The sequence below is a fragment of the Macrobrachium rosenbergii genome, chromosome 31 (genome assembly GCF_040412425.1).
Source record: "Macrobrachium rosenbergii isolate ZJJX-2024 chromosome 31, ASM4041242v1, whole genome shotgun sequence".
NCBI lineage: Eukaryota > Metazoa > Arthropoda > Malacostraca > Decapoda > Palaemonidae > Macrobrachium > Macrobrachium rosenbergii.
In genome coordinates, this window is record NC_089771.1 from 6,140,965 (window position 1) to 6,150,813 (window position 9,849).

The 9,849-nt window shown below is 40.9% G+C and overlaps 1 long non-coding RNA gene across 1 annotated transcript; it reads left to right on the plus strand.

Annotated features, from left to right (window-relative positions):
- On the plus strand, nucleotides 1-9,028 carry LOC136855330 (uncharacterized). Its single transcript, XR_010857974.1, has 3 exons — nucleotides 1-129; nucleotides 4,402-4,528; nucleotides 6,023-9,028. It is a non-coding gene; the product is annotated as an uncharacterized lncRNA (long non-coding RNA).
- The last annotated feature ends 821 nt before the right edge of the window (nucleotides 9,029-9,849 follow it).

The window sequence follows — 9,849 nt, forward strand, 5'->3', positions numbered from 1 at the left end:
CTAGACTGCATTCTTCTTTAGCTGCGTCTCCTTGTAGAACGTAGTAAGATCCAGCATCCTTCTGCGAATCCTCTCAAACCTGGCAGTGTTAGTGTCCTCACCCTCAAATGCTGCCAAACATTTCTCCAGGTAAGCAAAACCCTCTGACAAGCCCTTGGCAGTTAATGCCCTGACCTTTGGGTGTGGTGCCTCTTCCTCCTCCTCCATCATCTGCTTCTCCAGCTCAGTGAGGTCCTCCGATGACAATTCCTCTCCATGGGATGCCAGCAGCTCGGTGACATCCTCAGCTTCCAAGTCCAATTTCAGCCTCTTGCTTAGCCCAACAATTTTCCTTGTCACAGCCTCTACATCTTCTGCCTGCTCAAACCCCTCAAAACTATTCACAAACTGCAGACACAATTTCTTCCAGACACCATTCAGAGTCGTCACTTTTATTTCGTCCCAAGCACGTGTGATGTTCGTCACAGCATCTGCAATGTTATAGCCCTTCCAAAATTCTTTCAGAGTCAACTCCTTGTTACCTTCAACGGCCCGTAAAGCAGAGCGTATTGTCCTCCTCAGGTAGTATGCCTTGAAGTTAGCAGTGACTCCCTGGTCCATTGGCTGTATGAGGGATGTAGTATTTGGTGGTTAGATACACCACCTTCACATTAGGGTTCATGTTACTGAGATTAGCCGGGTGACCAGGGGCATTGTCTAGGACAAGGAGGGCCTTAAAAGGCAGACCTTTCGAGGCAAGATACCTTTCCACTGCTGGCACAAAGTGGTCATTGAACCAGTCCTTGAAGACCATCAAGGTAGCCCAAGCTTTCTTGTTGGACTTCCAAATGACGGGGAGTTGACTCTTGAAAATGCCCTTAAAAGCCCTGGGATTTTCTTCCAAGTACACTAGCAAGGGCTTAAGCTTCAAATCGTCACTAGCATTGGCCCCAAAGAGTAAAGTCAGCCTCTCCTTACCAGCTTTATGGCCTGGTGCTGAACTCTCTTCCGTGGAAATGTATGTATGATTTGGCATTCTTTTCCAAAATAACCCTGTCTCATCTACATTAAATACCTGGTCAGCAGTGTAACCACCTTCCCTAATTATCTCAGCCAAACCACTAGTGAAACTTTCTGCTGCTACGCTATCAGTGCTAGCAGCTTCACCTTGCAACTTCACATTGTGCAAATTTGCAACAGCCTTGAACCGGTTAAACCAGCCTCTATTGGCGGAAAACTCTTCACTAGCGCTGCCTTCCCCACTCTTCTTCACCACTGCTGCATGCAGCTCCCTAGCCTTTTCTTGAATCACACTTAGGCACACTGGAACATGTCGTTGGTCCTGGTCTTCCAGCCAGATCAACAATAACTTATCCCTCTCCACCACATTCTGACCATGTTACTTCACGTCAATCACCGTTGCCTTCGTTGGTGCAGCTTCTTGCACATGCCTCAGAATACGCTGCTTGTCCTTCACTATGGTGACAACTGTCGTTCTACTAAGGCCCAAGGCACGGCCTATCTCGGTGTTACTCTCACCCTTCTCCGAACGCTTAATTACGTCGTACTTGACTTCCATGGTGATGCTCTTCCTCGGCTTCTTGGATGCACTAGCATCCGATGATGAATTCTGCCGTTTTGGAGCCATAGTGAAGGCACAATTCACAAAAAAACTGCAGCCAAAGAAAGGCAACGTACTTAGCTCAGCGGAGGCAAACACGTGAGTGAGGGAAGGATTGTTTGGTATTGTTACGCGCGCCTGCGTGCTTGACCCAGGAAGTTCGTTGTCCGGTCAACTACCAATGCAGTTACAGTACAGTAAATACAGAGCGCAGCTACGCTCAGGAAACTAGTTCCACTTACAAAGTGGCGTAAAAAGCGTCGAAAAAACGTCGTAACTTTGGAATGTGTTGTAATAATTGTAACCAGAAACTGATTTTTGATGAATACTGTTAAACCAGAAATGGATTTTTTTATAAATGTACGTAATTGAAAAGCGTCGTAAACTTGGACCAAGCGTCTTAAACCGGCCTGGATTTTTTAATGAATATATCTGAAAAACTGTCGTGAACTCGGAACGTCGTAAGCCGGAACCGTTGTAAACGGGGACTGCCTTCTGTAGAATAGGTGATTTCTCATCTGTGTAAGTTTGGGTTAGAAGCAAAGATTCTGGAGTCACTGGATGGTGGATGTGTGTTGGGATTGTCTCTTCGTTGTGATAGTATTGGAAAACGGAAGTTTAGATGTGGCAATCTGATCCCTTTAGTGAACAGTGAGAAATTGTCAAGCAGAAATTTGTATTCTATTTGTTGTAAGGTAGTGGGGCATTATCCAGTCTGTGGATGGGTTCTTGTGGTGTGTAGTTATGTGAAGAGAATAAGTGAAGGTTATGCCTGGGATGACTGGATTGGAGGTAAGGCTCTGTCATTGGTGGAGGAATTGGTTAAAAGGGTGCAGGAAGGTGAGCCTGTTTGTGGATATTGGTCTGTTCCTAATGTTAAAGTTGGCAAAATCTGGTGTGATGCTAGCAGCCTAGCTTTAGGTGTTGGCTTTGGAGATGAATGGAGTGATTGTTAAGGATGGGATATGGTTTTGCAAGCCAGCCAATGCAGCTCGCATCAATGTTGCTGAATTAGGTGCAGTGGTAAAAGGAATAAATGTAGCAATGAAATGGGATGTTGAGTCTGTTGAGATATCAACGGGTTCAGCAACCATATTGAGTTGGTTGCATGGAATCTTTACGGGACATTTTAGGGTGAATGTTTCTGGTATGTCAGCGATGTTGGTGAATCACCGATTGTCAGTGATAAAAGATATAATTGATAAGCATAAGTTGGTCACTGTGACATTGGTAAAGTCTTGTCAGAACAAATCTGATGGACTAGCCAGAGTGAGGCAGGACTGGCTTTGTAGTGAGTTTCAGGTGCAACCGTGTGCAGTGAGTTTGAACAAGTTGCATGATAGGCATCATTTTTATGTTTATTTAGCATAATTAGTTGATCTTGAAGCAAAGAGACAGGATATTGTAAAAAGCGTTCGTGCATGTTTGCATTGCAGGTCGATTGATACAGCGCCTGTTAAGCATGAACCTGGTGAGTTAAGTGTAGAGAAAAATTGGTGGTGATTAACAATGGATGTGACACATTACAAAGGAAGGAGCTGTTTGACAGAGTGGACTGTGGGCTAAGTAGATTTGCTGTTTGGAGAGAGATTGGGTCAGAAAATGCCGAAGATATTTGTTCAGATTTTGTGCAGTTATGTCAGGAGAGAGGCCTCCTATGGATGAAATTCTTCTAGATAATAGTACCACATTCAGATCTCATCGATTCGATAAGTTATGCATGGCGTGGAACATTGAGAGGCGTTATTGAGCTGCTGCATATCGAGCTTCTGGTAGTGGGATTGTTGAACGTCACCATCGCACTATAAAGTGTTTAGCAGCACGAAGTAATGAGGACCCTTTGATGATGGTGTTTTGGCAGAACCTTTCAACAAAAAATGGTGTTAGTGCTGAGAGTGTCCCATGTAACATATTATTTAACCATACTTGGAGACATCCAGAGGTGTAGAACAAGATTGATAGAGTAGCTGAGTCTGCTGCACAAGCTGGTGATGAAGTTTTCGTGAAGCCTCCAAATGCAAAGTTCACATACTGATGAGAAATTGGGCAGGGGCTGTGATGGAGATGATGAGATGAAGAGTGAATCAGATGTGATGGGGCAGGCTGACATGCCTGAGTCCTGTGTGGATGAGGGTTTTGTGAGTCATTGATTTGTAAATCTGGAGGAGGGGAGGAGGACTACTACTTCTTAAGAGATAGCAGTTCAAAAACAGAAGTCTTTCCTGTTGAGTTAGGTGGTTGCACTGGCCAGTGTCATATTGTCTAGTTGTACTGTAAGTTGTATTAGTGGTCTATCTTGGCAGCAGTCACAACTGCTTGAGGTGAGTGGGCAATTTGTCTTTTTAAGCACCCGTGAAATGGCACCCCTTTTTGTAAGTACGATTGTGAATTAGCTTTCATTTTGTGAAATAGACACACCGCTTTGTAAGTAAGTTTGTGAATTAGGTTTCATTTAAGTTTGTGAATCAGGTTTCATTTTGTGAGATAGACACACCCCTTTTGTAAGTAAGTTTGTGAATTAGGTTTAATGTTGGGAAATTGACGCCCCTCTTTTGGTATATCAGTTGACCTGTACAAATCCAACATCGTCTCTCTTTGCAGGGAAGGTTTTTCCTGAAATGTAAACTTCTTTTTAACATGTGTTCACACCACTTGGTCATTCTGTCCTGACAGGACATTCAGGCAGAAATAGAGATTGTACTTGTAGTTTTATGGCCCTATCAATGTCTTGTCATTTGTTTTTCTGCTATGCTGACATACGGTTGGTGAACTTCATTTTGACGTCATATTTTTACTTTCAGACGTGAGAAAGTGTCCCACAGATGAGTTCAGAATTGGTAAGGGACTTCTCACCAGTATCTTGAAGATGTGGATTTGTCGGACCTGAGGAACTTTTCAAAGGGGGACTTTACTGCCAATGAGGCCATAGTAAGTAACAAGATTGCTGCTACACCAGTCACAAGTCTGTATAATAGTATAATAGTAAAAAAAAACTCAAGCTTTATACTAATATTTAAATTCAACTAACTTAAACCAAAGCATACATATAAATAGAAAAATATTAATCCTGTATCTTTTTTCTTTTCTGTATGTTCTGATGGTCTTCAAATCCTTAACTTTGACACCTTACCCTAACCCTCTTGATGCTAAGCAATCTTATTTTAAAAGTTTTTTTTTCATAATACTTATCTTATGCATAGAAAAGTATTAATCCTATCTTTTTCCTTTAATGTAGTTTTTTCCAGTATGCAGATTTTTCCTCTTAAGAAAGCACTCTCTGACTAGTCCCGTGGGAGAGGAAATGTTTGTATTTGTTGACAGTCAGTCGATTCAGGAATCTGATGTATGTTTATGAAGTACACCCTTTTGTAAGGGGGGAATTTATGCTTGGATCAACGCCACTGTCATTAAATGAGGCACGGACAAAGCTTACAAAGTTGTAGCTGTTATGATTAGACCAATATAAAGCTCTAGTTGCTAGTAATTCAAACATTTTGTGTCATATTCGATTTCAGCTAGGTGTCTAACCCTTGGGTATTATTAGATGAACTCCCCTTACCCAGTTCCTAATTTTACAGTATGAAACTTAAATGACATTTGGTTGTAGCCACCAGCATAAATATTAGAGAAATTTTGTTTAATGTTAAGGTTCTCGAGTTGCTGAGGTAACAATGAATTTACTGTGCATTACTAGATAAGATGATAATAGTTTTACTTTAGAGCAAACTGTTTTGAGCCATCTCTTCCAGAGCTGAGGATTTTAACACTAGTAGTAGTACAGTTGAAATATTCACCAAGAATAAGTTCAAGACTTTTGGCACTTGTTTAAAATGTTTCTCTAGTTGCTTTAGCAATGAATTTACTGTGCATTACCAGATAAGATGATAATAGTTTTACTTTTAAACTGTTTGAGCCATCTCTTCCAGAGCTGAGGATTTTAACACTAGTAGTAGTACAGTTGAAATATTCACCAAGAATAAGTTCAAGACTTTTGGCACTTGTTTAAAATGTTTCTCTTCTCTCTCTCTCTCTCTCTCTCTCTCTCTCTCTCTCTCTCTCTCTCTCTCTCTCTCTCTCAATCAAGAACTTCCATTTTGGTTAAGGGGGCCAGTTTAAGGTTCCTTTCAGTGCACCTTCTTGATGTGTGGACTTCCAGTAGACACGACGAAGTCCTTGTCAGGATCCCAAACACCTGATGATGTAGGAACGAGACAGTTGTTCATTTGAAACATTTGCTCAGCCACCTCAGACCCTTTTCCAGCGCTCACTCTTATTTCTCTATAGCTGTGTCTCTTTCAGACAGGAGTTTAATAGCACCTTGAAATGAGTTCGTATCCCGAGTTAATTTGAAGAGGGGGAGTAAACAGTATGTTGTAGTTTACAGACATGGCATTGAATACTAAAGTATGTGTTTGTTTCCAGGTAAATATGATGAAAAGGATCACATAAGCATCAAGACTAACTACCCATTGATGGCCATCGCACATGGCAATACTGCACTTGTACACGACCTCAAGAATTGCTCCGTTTTTCCATTTCCTGAAGACATCAGTTCGTTCTACAATGCCATATATTATATATTGTATATCTCTGATGTAATAGCTATTTGATTTACTCTCACATCAGCGTTCTAGCTTGTTAAAAATCAAATGTTTGTTTCAACGTAGCAAAGAAGAGGTTTTAATATAAAGAAGTAAATTGACATTTGTAAGTGTTGCAAGGCTGCTGCCATTGAACTAATGTAAAAAGACTACAGGTACGAAGGATTGGTACAGCTGGTATATTGTTTATAGTTACTTTTGCTTTTTTTTTAAGAGAACAACGAGCATCGGTTTAGTTTGAAGGAACTTTCAGATTTTTCTCTCAAAATAAACATTGTTTGTGTTTTGTTAAAGTCCAAAATCACAGAGGTAAGCAAATGGGTAAAAGTAAAGGTAAAAGAGAGGGAGAGAGAGAGAGAGTAGGTAAATGTTTCCCCATTTGGAAATAACTTCGTTTTGGTCAAGTTTTCATGTTAATTTTCGGCATTTCTCTAAATCACTGGTGTCCTCGTTTATTTATTCTAAGGCCGGACAAAACAAAGCCATTGTTGCTGATTGTCAGCTGTCTTTGGCTAAATTTTATGACAAGACTTGAGTTTCTTGTGACTGTTTTTCAATCAGTGATCATTCCTACTTCAGTAGGAACACCCAGTTGCGTCCTTTCGTAGCTGTAGCATTTCTGCTTCCTCAGCTGCCTTTTGTCAGTCTTTGGCCTTTTATATTCCATTCCATTCCACCATTCTCTTGTTTTACGTGACAGGTTCTTTATGCTACCCTGAGGAAATGGGATCAATTCGCTTTCATTTGACAGTTTTGTTTTACTAATATGGTGCGCTTAGCTTTGCAGACTTCATCACGTGACGTGGATGGTGATAGCTATGATGTAACTGCAGCCTTGTAAGTTAGGTCTTCACTTGTGTTGCGTTCTCTTTAAGGTCCTGTAGACATATATGATGTAACTGCAGCCTTATAAGTTAGGTCTTCACTTGTGTTGCGTTCTCTTTAAGGTCCTGTAGACATCTATGATGTAACTGCAGCCTTGTAAGTTAGGTCTTCACTTGTGTTGCGTTCTCTTTAAGGTCCTGTAGACATTAAAGCTTACTTGTTCATTGTGTTTTTAAAGTGATTTGTATCTTTAAAACGTCTGTGCCTAAAAGTGTAGCTGCGTTTTTAATAGCTCTTGAATTTGGTTGCCATCATAATCAGACTAAATCCTTTTGGATTACTTGACAGTCATATTGGTGCCTGTGTTTTTGGTACTTTTTTGATCATTTTCGTCCCATCTTATAGAGTCCTTTGGAAGGAAAGGAGCATCCCAGCTGAACAAGGTTCGAGTTCCTGTGATGAGGAACATTTACCTGAGGATCTTGTCCTACTGTTCCCGCCACAAAACAGCCAGCAATGGCAATGAACTTTCCTGTGGACCATCAGAGCCAGGGTTTGCCGTAGCCCATTAACTCAGGGACTTTGAAGTTGGTGACGTTCTGCTGTCAAGGAACGTGCTGAACTGGGTGGATAGCGCGTCTTGGTTGTCCCACGGAATTTCATGTACAGTACTCTGCTAATTGTGGATATGTTGATGTCCTCTGAATCCATATATGGTTTGCAGATAATGTTTTCCATTTTCCGTCTTAATTGTGTAATGCTGCGAGTACGGTATATGGAAAGTGTTTCTTGTCTTCGAAGTTTGTGGCATTTTAGGTAATGTGTTTTATAAGAAAGTTCTGTCAGATGATGATGATGATCGTGAAATCAGGCACTTGCTTCCCAGGTGTTTCCCTGGGACAAGTGCAGATCTGTGTTGAAGGGCCAAGTTATGGGCATATACTTTCAGATGTAACTTTCGTTAGCATTAGTTTGTTGAAATTGGCCCTGTTCTTCCTAACAGGAGTACTACACCTTTTTTCTCGCAAGCCTAATCACAGGTGATACTCCTTTGTCACCTTAAAAAATAACGACCTTTCTTGTCTAGTGACAAAGTATAGAGGCTTTTTAGTCTCTAGGTCCTTTGGAAATCAAGAGTGGATTTGAACTGCTGTTCACAGAAAAAAAGGTATTTGTGAAGGTATGTGGCTAGTGTAGTTTTAACACTTCATCAATCTGGTTTTGTGTCAAGTTTTACGAGATAAAAATTCTCGACTAAAATATCAGTATCTGATGAAAGAGGTGTAATTCAGTTGAAAAGTGACGTAAGTGCATAAAAAGAATGAGTTAAATCCCGTATAAAAGGGTAAATAGAGATTTGAGTAAATCATGAAGATTAAGTAGGCCGAAGTGAAAGGTTGACCAAAATATTTTAACGTTGGCCCAGTGGAGAACAACGTATAATGTAAAATGCGGTAGGTGACGTCATAAAATGACACCAAGCAGTAAAGCTATGAAGGGTAAACCCTTTTACATAACGTCATAGAATTGTGACGTCACCGTTCAGGAGTAATAGCTAATTGAATGGTAAGCTTTTTAACATGACGTCAGACCGTGTACATTACGTAAAATACGTTAGATTTGTGACGTCACCAGGCGGTAGGGGCAATCCTTTTGACATGACGTCATAGGTGATGGTGACGTCAAAGTCTAGAAGAAAACGGTACATAGACGTCAGAATTATGACGTAATGGTGACGTCACCTCGCAGTATACGCTACAAGTAATCCTTTTGACGGCGTCATAGAATTTTGACGTCACGCTGAACTATGCTCAGTGTCATTCTTTTGAACATTGCAGGAAAGTATAGCCGGTATGAAATTTCATAGGTAACGGTGACGTCACCATTCAGAAGTAAGCCATTATGAATGGTAAGCCTTTTCACATGACGTCATAATGATGGTTGAACTATTCCCGTGTCAACAATGTACAGTATAGAGAGGAAATAAAAAAAAGGTATTAAACGCTCTTTCATTCAAGTCCACCAAAAATAACTTCATATTTGGAGAGATTACTCGTGATAAAAAAATCAATTTTTTTTTTTTAATTTCCTTGAGCCAACATTGCAATGCCCCGAAGGAGGGAATGCCCCCAGCAGGAGGTATACAGCCAATCGGTTACCAACTTTGAAGCCGACCCAAAGGGCTTAAGTTTTCTAAGCCGACAGCTGATTGCCGAGCTGGGGAAGCTTTAAACACTTCCCCTGTGCTGCCTCAGATATGTTCCAACTTTCTGGGCCACAAATGAGAATGTTAAACCATTCAAACGTCAAAGGAGAACTTTTATGTACAGGAAGTAAGCCTAGGCTTACGTTCACTCTCATGGCCATAGTTTAGCACTCGGGCAAAGGCTTGTTTGATCTGTGGTGTCTAATGAAACATGGCGTGAAAACCTGTAGCCTTAAACCACCAGAATTTCGTCCCGAGGCATAGTGGCCCACCCACCCAAAATTTTTTCCAAGAGTCCAGTTCCTCTGTGGATAACTCGTATTGGAACCTATGGCGTGTAAACATTTTGTCATTCTGCTTTCCGTTTTCGTTGAGAGTCTGTAAGAGTTTCTCTCACGTCTTCTTATAAGAAAGTGGGTCTGTTGTATGCTTTAAACCTCTTAGAAAACAGGGGAACAGCAAGCACAAGACGGTAAAACTAAGATAGATATATCTCGGGAGAGTATTACCCATCTGACACTGACTTCGTACCTGACAGAATTCTTGACTTTGAGAACTGTAGCGGATAATTTACTTGTAAATATTAATTGATACGGCTATCTCATCCCCGTTTTCAG